Source organism: Periplaneta americana, chromosome 9, assembly GCF_040183065.1.
Source record: "Periplaneta americana isolate PAMFEO1 chromosome 9, P.americana_PAMFEO1_priV1, whole genome shotgun sequence".
Taxonomy (NCBI): domain Eukaryota; kingdom Metazoa; phylum Arthropoda; class Insecta; order Blattodea; family Blattidae; genus Periplaneta; species Periplaneta americana.
The window spans coordinates 25,353,154-25,366,290 of NC_091125.1; positions in this window are offsets into that span (position 1 = coordinate 25,353,154).

Consider the following 13,137-nt stretch of genomic DNA (forward strand, 5'->3'; position numbering starts at 1 on the left):
CTGTGTGTTCTCGGAATGTGAGCACGTACGGGAGGATGAACTATAGACCTTGTTTTCTTTTTCTTTCTCTTTTGTTTTATTTTTGTGAGAAATTCCGGTTTGCAACCAGTTGTATAGAGTTGTTGAAATTTCAAGACACATGCCAGATAGGCCTATCTCATGACATGGTATATACATAGTGTTTTTAGTTGATGAAATTGTTATGCGGGGTCAGTCAAAGAAATAAAATGCTAAATTTATCAAATCTCTCCCGGCATAAAGAACAAAACAAGAGTCCGTTTGCTGCAATGTTGTTGTTGTCGTGGCTACATCACTCTTGTCGTATGAAGAAGATGTCAGCGGTATCCCAGACAAGAGGAAATGAAACGCATGACGCAAATTATAAGGTAGCTTGACCGTTCCTAGTACAGCTCTGCACAAAACCTGTCTTATGAACGTTATGCTCGGTGTAATGAGTCACGCCGACACGGGGATGGTTGTCATTATGCACAGAACTCTTCATCCACTCTGGATCGTGAGCTTCTTCTGGAAGCGACGGTCATGCCCTACTAGTAACTAATAATCTATCGAATTTTGCCAGGAAGCAATGAACACAATAGTAATAGTAAATAAGTACGTTATCTAATTAAAATGAAATCTTGTACAGGGACATCACTTTATTTTTACCAACATTTTTAACATTAACCTGGCTATACTCGGAAACACTGTTGCCCCCTTCCATTACAAGAGTTTGATGTTACTAGTGCAAAATGTAAACAAATCATTTTACTAGGTATAGGAGGAGAGAAAAGTACTGTATCCATTTATGTTGTAGGGAAATACGATATTACGATTCTCAGTTTGATCATCACTTTTACGGAATTTATCAAAATACAGTAGAGTAGTACCATTTTTTTTTCAAAAACTCAACTTTTCAGGCGGCTATGTTCGTTATGTAATGTCTACTTTATTTAGCATATTAATTATTGATGTTAACATCAATATAGAGAGTGCATTTAAATTGAGGGGGTCATAAGTAAAGGGCTGTAAGTGCACTTAAGTTACTTTTGAGAAAATGGGGTTTAAATATTTAAGCTTTCGTAAAATCGGTGAAATTTTTATTTACATTTTAATGTGTGATGCGATTAAAATATCCCTTTGCCACTAAAATTTTAGATACTTTTGCTTACACTGGATGCACTTAACTCATGTTGTTACAAATGTCAGTAGCATTCCTTTGCTTCTAGCCACCTCAGTTCAAAAAAAGCTAATCTGAATTTTTAAACAAGTTGCTGAAAATGGTTGCCGTTCATTACAATGCAGGCTTCAATTCAGTACGCATATTATTAAAAACATTTTGAAGCATATTCTCTGAAATTGAATTTATCGTTTCTTGAATATAATTTTTAGTACGATATTATTAATATAGGTTCTTTCTTCTATAGAAAACGGAATCATATTTATGAAACACACTATACACTGCAGTGTTTACTTCACTGCTTTAAGACTTCGAATGCATCAGCGGCCGTAAGTTTGTGTGTCTGACGGGAGCAAGGACATTAGTAAAGGGGTGAGAGTGAAGTACATTCAGAAATGCAGGTACAATAAAAAATGCAAGTAAAAATAAAACGATGTCCCTCTATATGCAAGCTAGCCTTTCTTTCTTTCTTTCTCTCTTTCTTTCCTGTTCTGTTTAACCTCCTTTTTTTCGCACCATTGCGGGTAAGGGACAGAGATTTTTCAGATCGTACACTATAGACATCTCACAAAAGCGGACCTCCCTGGTCATGGGTTCGGCATGACGTAGGAATCAAGAAGTAACAATAGAAGTGTATTATCAATTCCATTAATGCCGTCACATATTGATTTTTTTTATTTTATTGAGTTATTTTACGACGCTGTATCAACATCTAGGTTATTTAGCGTCTGAATGAAATGAAGGTGATAATGCTGGTGAAATGAGTCCGGGGTCCAACACCGAAAGTTACCCAGCATGTGCTCGTATTGGGTTGAGGGAAAACCCCGGAAAAAACCTCCACCAGGTAACTTTCCCCGACCGGGATTCGAACCCGGGCCACCTGGTTTCGCGGCCAGACGCGCTGACCGTTACTCCACAGGTGTGGACTCACATATTGAAATTGTGTTTACAGTCAGTACTTCGTTCCCTTTTCACGATTATACTATTATACTAGTCAAGTATGTACACAAGAGACACAGATAACCATTCCGCTGAACTTCTGAAATGTAGGTTATTAGAGGAGAAAAATTCGCTCCGGCGCCGGGGATCGAACCTGGGTCCTTAGTTCTACGTACAAAGCGCGGATCGAATCCCTCTCATCCAGTGTCTTTCCCTTTATGGCCTGACTCCAAGTTCGACATATATGTTGACATATATTAAGTTAACTGCCATTATACAAGGAGCGCACTCAACTGAGTGACTTGATGGCCGGGATTCCACAGTAATATGTACTGTTGGGCGAAGAATCTACGTAAAGATTAATTTTTTTGTCCTACAGAATATATCTGTTATGGTAACAATGGTTATATTCGATCCGGTGCTGTGGATTGAACTTCGGCGTAGCTCAGTGGTTAGAGCGTTTGATACGTTGAACCAAGGACCCGGGTTAGATCCCTGGCGCCGGAGTGAATTTTTCTCCTCTAATAACGATTGTTACCATAACAGATATATTCTGTAGGACAAAAAAATTAATCTTTACGTAGACTCTGAAATGTTAGCATATTTCGCAAACCAGTTCTAATTCTGTAGTTAGAATGGAATGGAATTTAATTTACGCGAGGAGGGCACTATGGCCCAGCACTGCGACCTTTACGTTGCATTGCGCTAACCCTCAAGCTAGGCGCATTCCCAAACCCACATCAGCTGACTACACTAAGGTTCGCTGCGTACCCAGATGTCGAGCAGGCAACCCTCCTCGTCCCTAACAGCCCCCTTCGTACGTCACCAGCCGGCGATCGGGGAATGCTATGGAATGATGACGATATGGAGAAATGTTGACGGAATGATGTAGATGCCTAATATGGGGAAAAATGGAAGAATCCCGAGAAAACCCCAACTGCGACCTTATCGGCCACAAAATTCTGTAGTTACTATTCTAGCATAAACACACTGAAAACCGAAAGACACAAGATAGATGAGTCGCCACACATGTACGGTGGAATACAGAGTTTCATTGTCAATATACGACTAAGGAACGAGACGGCATTAATGGAATCCACTGTATGATAAGTTTTTATGGCTGAATTAAATGCATATGGGTTTGTGTCACCAGACACTTATAATTAATCCTTACTTCGAGCATCTTTTATGGTGTACCTCCTAAAAACTGGTCAATAATGGGAGTACATTTTAGTAGTAGGGGTAGTATGTATATATATATATATATATATATATATATATATATATATATATATATATATCTCCAAATTTGCATGGAGTATATTAAAACCTTTTGTTATTCGATATCAAACTGTTGAAAAAATTATTATAGGCATCATCAAAGATTCCTTGAGCATTTTGCATTATCAGTATTATTTTAATTTCTAATACTTTAAATTGATATACATTTTATTTATTTATGTATTTATTTATTTATAATTATTGCTATAATATGTAGTGTATCTAATTAATGTTTTATGGGCGATTCAAGATGTTCAGTTTTAATAGACGTTGGCTATCATTTGTTTTTATTCCTGTATGATTTACTCTTCTTCAAGCAAACAGAGAATTATGTTTTGCAGAAAACAGAATTCTTATTGTCTGCCAATGTTATTGGGCTAATGTTTTTGCAATAAAAATAATAATGCTGCTAAATTCAAACCTCAATAGTTTCTTATTACTGGTAACAGAAAGAATCTTGTATCATTTCAGTTGCATAACAACTAAAAATACACGAATAACGCCTGTAACATTTGACGTGATCCTGAATAGGCCTAAATTTAAGATGCGAAATGAATTAATAGAGAAAGAACGATCAATGAAGAACAGTTATCCCAAGCTCCACTCAATAGTTGCGTAGTCTTAAGCGTCATGTCTTGGACTAACGTTACGGAATGTGCGATGGTTCAAGTCCTGATGGATAAAGAAGATGCTCCCTCAGCATCTTGATGAATTAGGTAGCTACAGTGAGCAGTGAAATCCTATTTCATATGCCAACTATAACGGCTGGAGGATACATCATGTTAGAGATTGAGTGAAGTCCAGGTCTGTAGTGTTGCCCGAAGAATTAGATCAATGGAGAAAATTCGTGACCCCATCAGGAATTAAACTTGAGACCTACCGGCTTGCGGTGCAAAATTTTAACCGCGATGCTATTGCGCGTCCCAGTGAAGAATAATACCAAAGGATGAAGAGGTATTCGGAAAGGAAGAAAATATGGAGATGAAAAATAATGTATGATGAAGGAATTGACTGGGTCACTGGCTGAGATGAAACTGCCTATTGGAGGATGGACTGGAAGGAATGGTGAACGGGAGAAGACTGCGGGCCAGAAGAAGATGAGAGAGAGATTGACGACATTAAGATATATGGTTCATATGCGAAGACTAAAAGGAAAGCATGAAATAGGAAAGATTGGAGAAAGCTGGGTTTGCAATGAAAGGTCTGCCTTTGGGCAGAAAACTATGACTGAATGAACACATCTTTCTGTCTTAGAGGGGGAAAAGTTATTGATAATAATGATAATGATAATGATGGATCTAATACTAATTATCATAATTGTAATCCATAATGAATTAGGCTTTTGTAGGCCTGTTTCGGCACAATTCAGAAATAGTTCTTGAGAGGTCTGTGTTGTCTTCTGTGTCCTGTTGATGTTTAAGGTATTACCGCAGTCTACTACATACAGTCGCGAAGCTCAATATGTAGTAAAAATGCAAACATGGGTAGTTGCCCACCACTAGGATCGCTACTATCGCCTCATCATCGCAGATCTCTCTCCTAGCAGACGACAAAATATGTTACACTTTCGTTGTCGTGTTCTTTTGGAAAAATTAACACCTTCCTTCCATTATTGAAATATTAAATGCATAAAGTTAATTTATTATTTTAATGAAGTATATTAAATTCCACCATAAACTCGAAGATACCTGCAAGAAATAGGTTAATATTATTTTTGTTTGTGCAAAACGAACTGAAATTTATTATAATCGCTTCACTCATTCAAGATTATAGCGATAATTAACTATGAAACCAATAAAAATTAATTTTCATTTCCCTTTACAACAATAATACTGGAAATATGAATTAATGGAGTAACTTACGTGTACCTGTACTTGTAGTGTAGGCTTACGTAGTTAACAAAGTGGGATGAGATTAAGCAATGATAATCACACCAGAATTGGGAATAAAACGTGATCAATAAATTTTATTGTAACAGACTTTTTCTACGTCTCTAGCCAAGTAACAAATAAAAATAACAACAAAATTAACAGCTATAATTAAAAACATATCCTTTGAAAAAAAAGTAGGCCTAAGCAATAATAATCCCACCAGAATTGAAAATAAGACGTGATCAATAAATTTCATTAAAACAAACTTAATTTTTCTACGTCTCTAGTAAAATATTATTATTCCAATTATTGTATTTTAGCCACTAACATTTTCATTACAACCAATAACGAACATTTCACAAGCATCAATGTGAAGTACGCAACGAGCTAGTACTCGATGGAAATACGACACAGTCCAAAGTCGACCGTGGACAGTCTATTGTTTCTAGTTGCTAACCGCTTGGAGCGCTTTATCACGAGATTTGCAAAAAATCACCTCAAGCTTCGCGACTGTATATAGTAGACTGTGGTATTACTATCTTTGGAATTCTTATGCTTTTTATCCTAGATATATGGTAGGCCTATTGTCAATTAAAGTTACAATTGTTAATTTTTTCTTCACCTGATTCCATATTTAATTTTAGCCTGCTATTCTTTGGAGAAATTTTATTTCAAGGTTTTCAATATTTTCTGACCCCTTCCTTTCAGAATTGAAATTTTGCCTCCATATAAATTGCTGATCGACTAGATTAGATTAGATTAGATTAGAATTTATTAAAGTCATGAGTATTATACAAGTATTTTGGACATAGTCATAATAAAAACAAAACAGAATGAATAAGATTATATTAAAAACATAAGTTATTAAAAGAGGACTCAAAGTATTCACTAATACTATAAAATACTATAAAAGCGTTTTAAAACATTCTTAAATGTGTTATAGTTAACAGTGTGTGCAGACTTATGTAATCTATTAAACACAGATACTGCCATGGACATAAATTGTTTTTTAGTTGTATCCAGTCTAACATTAGATTCAGTCAAGTGAAAATTGTATCTTGTATTGTAATTATGATGATCAGATCTGTGATAATAATTTGCTAATTTTTTCTTTAACTTCAGCAAAGAGGTGAAGATGTAAAGATTAATAACAGTCAGAATAGCCCCATTTATGAATAGTGGCTTACAGTGCGCATCATAGGCAGAACCAGTAAAAATACGTAAGGTTTTTTTTTTTTTTTTTTTTTTTTTTTTTGCAGGAGAACATTAGGTACACTAGAACTATTTCCCCATACAGAATTACCATAGGTTACTATACTATTGAAGGAGGCAAAATAAGCGCTTCTCACATATGTTTTTATTTATTTTAGTAGGTTATTTTACGACGCTTTATCAACATCTAAGGTTATATAGCGTCTGAATGAGATGAAGATGATAATGCCGGTGAAATGAGTCCGGGGTCCAACACCGAAAGTTACCCAGCATTTGCTCATATTGGGTTAGGGAAAACCCCGGAAAAAACCTCAACCAGGTAACTTGCCCCAACCGGGAATCGAACCCGGGCCACCTGGTTTCGCAGCCAGACGCGCTGACCGTTACTCCACAGGTGTGGACCTCACATATGTTTTAGGCATCGGTGATTTCAATTTGCTTAATAAATAAATTACCCTTGAGAGTTTAGTACAAACATAATCAATATGTGGGGCCCAAGATAATTTGGGATCCAGTACAATTCCTAGAAGTTTAGCAGATGGTTGAAAGAGGTTTTATATAATTTGATTAGATAATAGCATATTTATATACTAAAATAGGATTTAAAGTGTATTTGTTATTCATAAATATATGGAATTTTTTATGTATATATTTCTTTGTGAAGCCAATTTGATCATTGTTAACTCGAAAGATTATCTGTAAAGAGGCATACTTGCAATAGAGAATAAGTTCCTAACAAGAAATATAATTTTGTTGAATTTGCACTAAACATTACTTCGATCTTCACAAGGTTCTTTTCACCCTACGGTTACATTGGGCCTAGATATCTCTCAAACCTTTCAAACTTGCAAGTCAAAGCAGATTGTGTGAACAGGAGGATGGTATTGCTGCTTCTGGCAGAACTTAGAGCGCATGAAACAAGATCATCCTCAATTTTCTATCTCGTACGTAACTCACTTTTTATGCAAAGACGTTGCTAGTAGTACTTCTTCTGCACTCTTTCGTCAGATAAAAGTCTATTCCCTTTTCATAAGATTCACGTTTGTTTGCCTTATATAACACGCGCCTGCACTACGGTATCAAGCATACTCTCTTTCTTGACATCAATTTTAAATGCCTCTATGTTCTAGCACGTAATTCTTTTGATATTCAAAACACATGTAAGGTTTGATGGAAAAACTTTCACTTTTTACTCCGTGCACTAGAAGTAAAGCAGGTCTTCATATTTCAGGGCAGCCGACTTGTTATAAACCTGTAGCTATAATGCTCACTCGATGTCGTATATTGAATATCGCGAGGGAAGGCTTAACTCGTGATGATGTATCCACACTATATCACTCATCGTGGTGTTGAATAAGAGTATAATGAACTTGTTTGGAGGCGTAAATTGTGCCATAGATTATTCGAAAGCCATGTAGTTAGACTATTATAAATCCATTGATTTTCTGGTCTTACACACAGCTGTCAGATCTGTTGGACAACTTCACAGAATAATTGAGCTACATTCCCTCTAATTAAAACAAGGTTGCAGTATCTACCCAATAGCTTGTGTAGTGTATTGAAGTACAAAACTGTGATACACTCCTCTTAACATTTTCTATATTCTTCTTTCATTCAATATACCTTTTTTGTCATGTCAAACATTTAATATTCTTCATTATTATCGTATTTTGTGTAACAAAATCGAACATATTGAAGTAGTGGTTACAATATATTGTCTTTCCTTATTTTGTACTGCATATTGTTTCCACATATAATGTAGTCTATTGCCTTAGGAACTTACCATTTTAACTATTTCGTCTACACTCTTCAGTTAGGCGATTTCGTAACGTGGTTGTCATGGCGCAAGATAATCACTTACGACAACAAATACGACATAATACAGTCCAGTATCCTTGAAAGGGACAAACTTCCATAACAAGGGCCCGAGAAGCAGGTATTATAACTATAAATGCTACTACTTGGTTCACAGGGACTGGAATGCTTTGCCTGCAGACTTATTAAAGGCTTTACCAATAACCAAAAATGTATTTAAAAATAGGCTTAAGAACTTTAATAATAGACGGTAGTTAATTATACATACTATTTAAAGGGTGTAATTGATATTTTGTTATTAGAAGTGTTGTATCAATGAAGAAGTGTGTTGTGTCAGTGAAGTGTGTAGTGTCAGTGAAGTGTGTAGTGTCAGTGAAGTGTGTTGTGTAAGTGAAGTGTGTTTCTGTCAGTGAAGTTTCACAGTTTATAGTGGTAGTGCAAAAATATTTGAACAGTGAAATGTTTTTGAAGTGTTAGTGAAATCAGAATAGAATAAGTGAAATGTGTCGTAGTTCCAGTGCAGTGAGTGAGTTGACAGCGAAATGAGTGTAGTGCTGAAAGGTACTTGTGCAGGTATAAACATATCATACTCGTGGGTTGTAGTTCGAACTTACGGTTAAGATACAAGTTAGATTTACTTTAAATGTTATTTTAAGTGCTCGTGCTTCATTTAATTTAGGATGTTTCTTGTTATTATTATTATTATTATTATTATTATTATTATTATTATTATTAAATTATTATTATTAAATTATTATTATTAAATTATTATTAAATTATTATTATTATTAATTTATTATTAATTTATTATTAATTGTATTTTTTATTAATTGTGTATATTATTAATTGTCATTATTGAGTATAATTAGATACTACTGCCACCGGGTATATATACATTGGCAGTGTGAATAAATACATGGACATCATTTTATTTTTACTTCAATTTTTATTGTACCTGAGTTTTTGAATGTACTTCACTCCCACCCCTTCTACGAATGAAGTTCAACCGTCTTCCACACAGATCCAAGTCATAGTAGCCTTACCGTCACAGTACGTTCCAAAAATATGTTCGCGTTTTCCAATGACGAAAGAGCTTTCAATATTGCATCATTTTCGCACAGATACTGTCGTCCATTTGCCTACGTCGCATTCCGGTTTTCCCCACCAGCTTCTATTCGCCTCTCGGTAAAGGCTAGTAGCTGGGCTGTCTTAGCTCTTTTCTGAGAACATTAATTTCTGTTAGGAATTGGACATATACGTAATATTATACCCATACAACTGTTTAAAATAACTTAAATAAAAGGGCCTCGTTAAGTAATTAACTGTCACGTGATTTCCCTCCTTTCTACGATCCTGCGACATAATCACTTGGACGGACAGTAGATAGAATGTCTGAGTAATTTTATCTTTTCGGATCGAGCAGAAGTGAAGATTGAATTTACAGTACGTAAGGTACTCTTTTATAGAGTAGGTACAGAATTATTTCAACATGAGTTAGGCCTACTAGTACGAAGGACGAAACTGGTAATTGGAATTAGATACATTAATGGAAATGAACCGCCACCATTTTGAAAAATGTGTTTAAATATCTATATTATGATTATTTTTCAATTTAACTTCATTCTCTATAGTGTACGCTAATGTGCTATAGACACTCTAATATACACTGCATAATGAATACGTCCGCATGGACAGCTCAGTTCGTGAGTAAAAACACTTATTGTTAATACAGTACTGTATTTTGATTAAACAAAAACCCAATGAAAATTATCAAACTCAAAAGCTTGATATTTCATAGTTTACGTAAATGGATGAATTACTTTTCTTCCCTCCTATACCTAGTAAAGTGATTTGTTTGTATATTACGCCATCGAACTCCAGTCATGGAAGGGGTTAGCAACCGTTGATTCAAAGGTATAGGCAGGTTAATATCAGAAATGTTAGTAAAAATAAAATGATGTCCCTGTACATACATACACATACACACTCTATAATATGTACAGTAGTTAAAGTGTTACTGATTTTTTTTGACACAAAACTTCTTAACTTGGATTTTGGTACACTTCTGCGTCTACTTTGAATAGAACAGTGAACGATATATCTTTTGAAAAGTAAGGAATATGAGTACATGCTACTAAGAAAAGAATAATCGGAAAATCTTAAAACTGCCACCATCTAAAACAATTTAATACCTCATAAACCACTCAACATACGCTAACTAAGAATACTGTTTAGGAAGTTCTAACAATATCTGACAACAAGGAAAAGTAACATTTCAGTAGGACCCTAATTTTCAAATTAAAATGTCATAAAACTTTATCTTACAATTTCACGATGCCAATACTAATAGGGTTGTAGAAAAGCAAGAAAACTACTTAAAACTGAAGAACAAGGCAAAGGAGAGTTCGTAGAGGCAGAAAAAGATCGTCAACATTCAAATTGTTAGAGTGATGTTTTATGTAAAATTTGGGGTTCAGGAACTAAACTTCGGGGCTGACTGTATAGTTCCTTCCTTTCATTTTTTCTAGTAATTTTATTTGTACGACATTTCCATATTACCAGTTAAGAAGACAGCCTAAATAAAAATATTTCTGGCAGTGCATAATGTCACTTCGAGAGTCAATCTGTTATAGTGAGTTATTAAGTTCTGAAGAGACTACTTTGGTTGCAGTCTGAGTTAAAAGAGTTGTACTCTACTTCTGTGCTGTCTATGAAAAGACTGCGATATTTCTTATTCTTCGATTTGACCTTTACCAAGCCATTTTTTCCTTGCAGCCTTATAAAAAAGACTTAAACTTTTACTGTCTTACTAATAAACCGTGTACAGTTTTTATACGAGACTTATGCAGAGTTGAGACAGAAAACGTTACTAATAAACCATACATAAGCGATGGATGTATAAACAGTCTGCAACTATATAATGGGAATTGCTTTGCAGTAGTTGTATACACGAAACCCCTTGTTTAAACGTTGTATATAGAGAAAAAAATGGCCGCCTCTCTAACAGCTGTTCGTATCGACTGTCATTTTATGATGATGGTTGCCTTGTAACCGTAGAAGAACACACCAAAGAGTACAGAATAAGTAGAATAATATTGCTGTAGCTTGTACTCTTTGACCAAAAGATAGCGTGGTAATCGATCAGAGCCAGTTGTAATCGATACTTAACACGGCACACTAGAGCGCTCTACCGGATGCAATAGAGAATCTCAGGTATTCTATTGCCTTTCTTAATGAAGTAATGACGAAACTATGACGTAGCTGCGTTAACAGTTATACTGTTATACACTATGTATGTTATGATTATTAGTAAGGAATTTACACACGACTTATAAACGAGCTACTCATTGTATAAGTATAAGAAAGTTAAAACTCTGTATATAGAGTTTTTATTAGTAAGACCGTTAGTATATAAAAGAATTGTGCTCTGAAAGTCACTGATATTTCTTAAGAAATCTTATTTTGACACGTTGAGCATAAATTTTTCGTGGGAAAAACATATGAAAACACTTATGAGCAGACAATCCAAAATTAATAAACCTAAAAATTTAACATTTGTTAGAATTTTGTGAATGAATTACATGGTTCAGAAATACATTAATATTAACCTTAACCTCATAACTTGACTATAACAAAGTGTAATTATACTCACCAGAATAATTATATTAAGGGCTGACGTTTTGTATAATTCACCTAAGAGTAAAACAACACAATATAATGATTTTATAATATAAATACCTAAAGGATACAATAAAAATAAGGTGAGCACGTTTTTGCACTTTCCATTCACTAATAATCACACTCTCAGCTGAATTTTCAATTCACAGTATCAATATTTTGTGATCTGCACCGATCTATCCATTTTGACCGAGTTCTAACAGTCGCTGGTAGATGTGAGACGCTACTAGTTGTAGTAAGACGTTTTCTCGCGGACATATTAAAATAATTAATTTGGTGAGAAATGAACTTCCCAATACCTGGTAAACTGTTAACGTGAAAGAAGTAATTTTATTTATGATACACAATTTTATTACTAGTAATTAAAAACAATATTTTGTGTGTTATAGTACACGATTAATACGAATACGACTAATACATTTATTTAATTTTATCACCCTGTTCCTATATAAATTCGTTGCATCACAAAATCACATGCCTATACAGAGTGTTAACAATTCATTACAGACGGTCCGGGTTCTGTGGATTGAAAGATCCATTGTCACACTTATGGCAGTTGAGGTTTTCTCAGGGTTCTCCGGTTTCTCCATATTAGGCATCTACATCATTCAGTCAACATGTCCCCATTTCGTTGTCATTCCATAGCATTTTCTGAACGCCGGCTGGCGACGCACGGAGGGGGCTGGCCTAGAAACGATGGGGGTTGCCTGCTCGACACCTCGGTACGCTACGAACTTTAGTGTAGTCAGCCGGTGTGGGTTTGGGAATGCGCCTAGCTTGATAGTTAGTGCAATAGATCGTGAAAGTTAGCAGTGCTGAGTCATAGAGCCCCCTTCCGAAATTCCATTCCATTCCAAGGAAGCTACTCATACAGCGGTAAATAGAGTATGACCTACAGTAGCGAGAAAAGGTTGTAGGTTAACCCCAGATCACATAATAACAGACTGATCACTCTTGTGGCTTTCAAGGCAACAACTTTTATCTGTTTCACTATGCTGTCATCTGGCGACAGTAGAAGTCAGGTTATAACTCCTACTTGAATTGCATGGAGCAACTGTACTTCCATCTAGCGGTCGTTACTAATCGACAATGACGATCTGTTGTGGATGTTTTCTTCTATATGTTACCGTTCTTAACATAGGAATGGGCAATCTGTTATAGGGT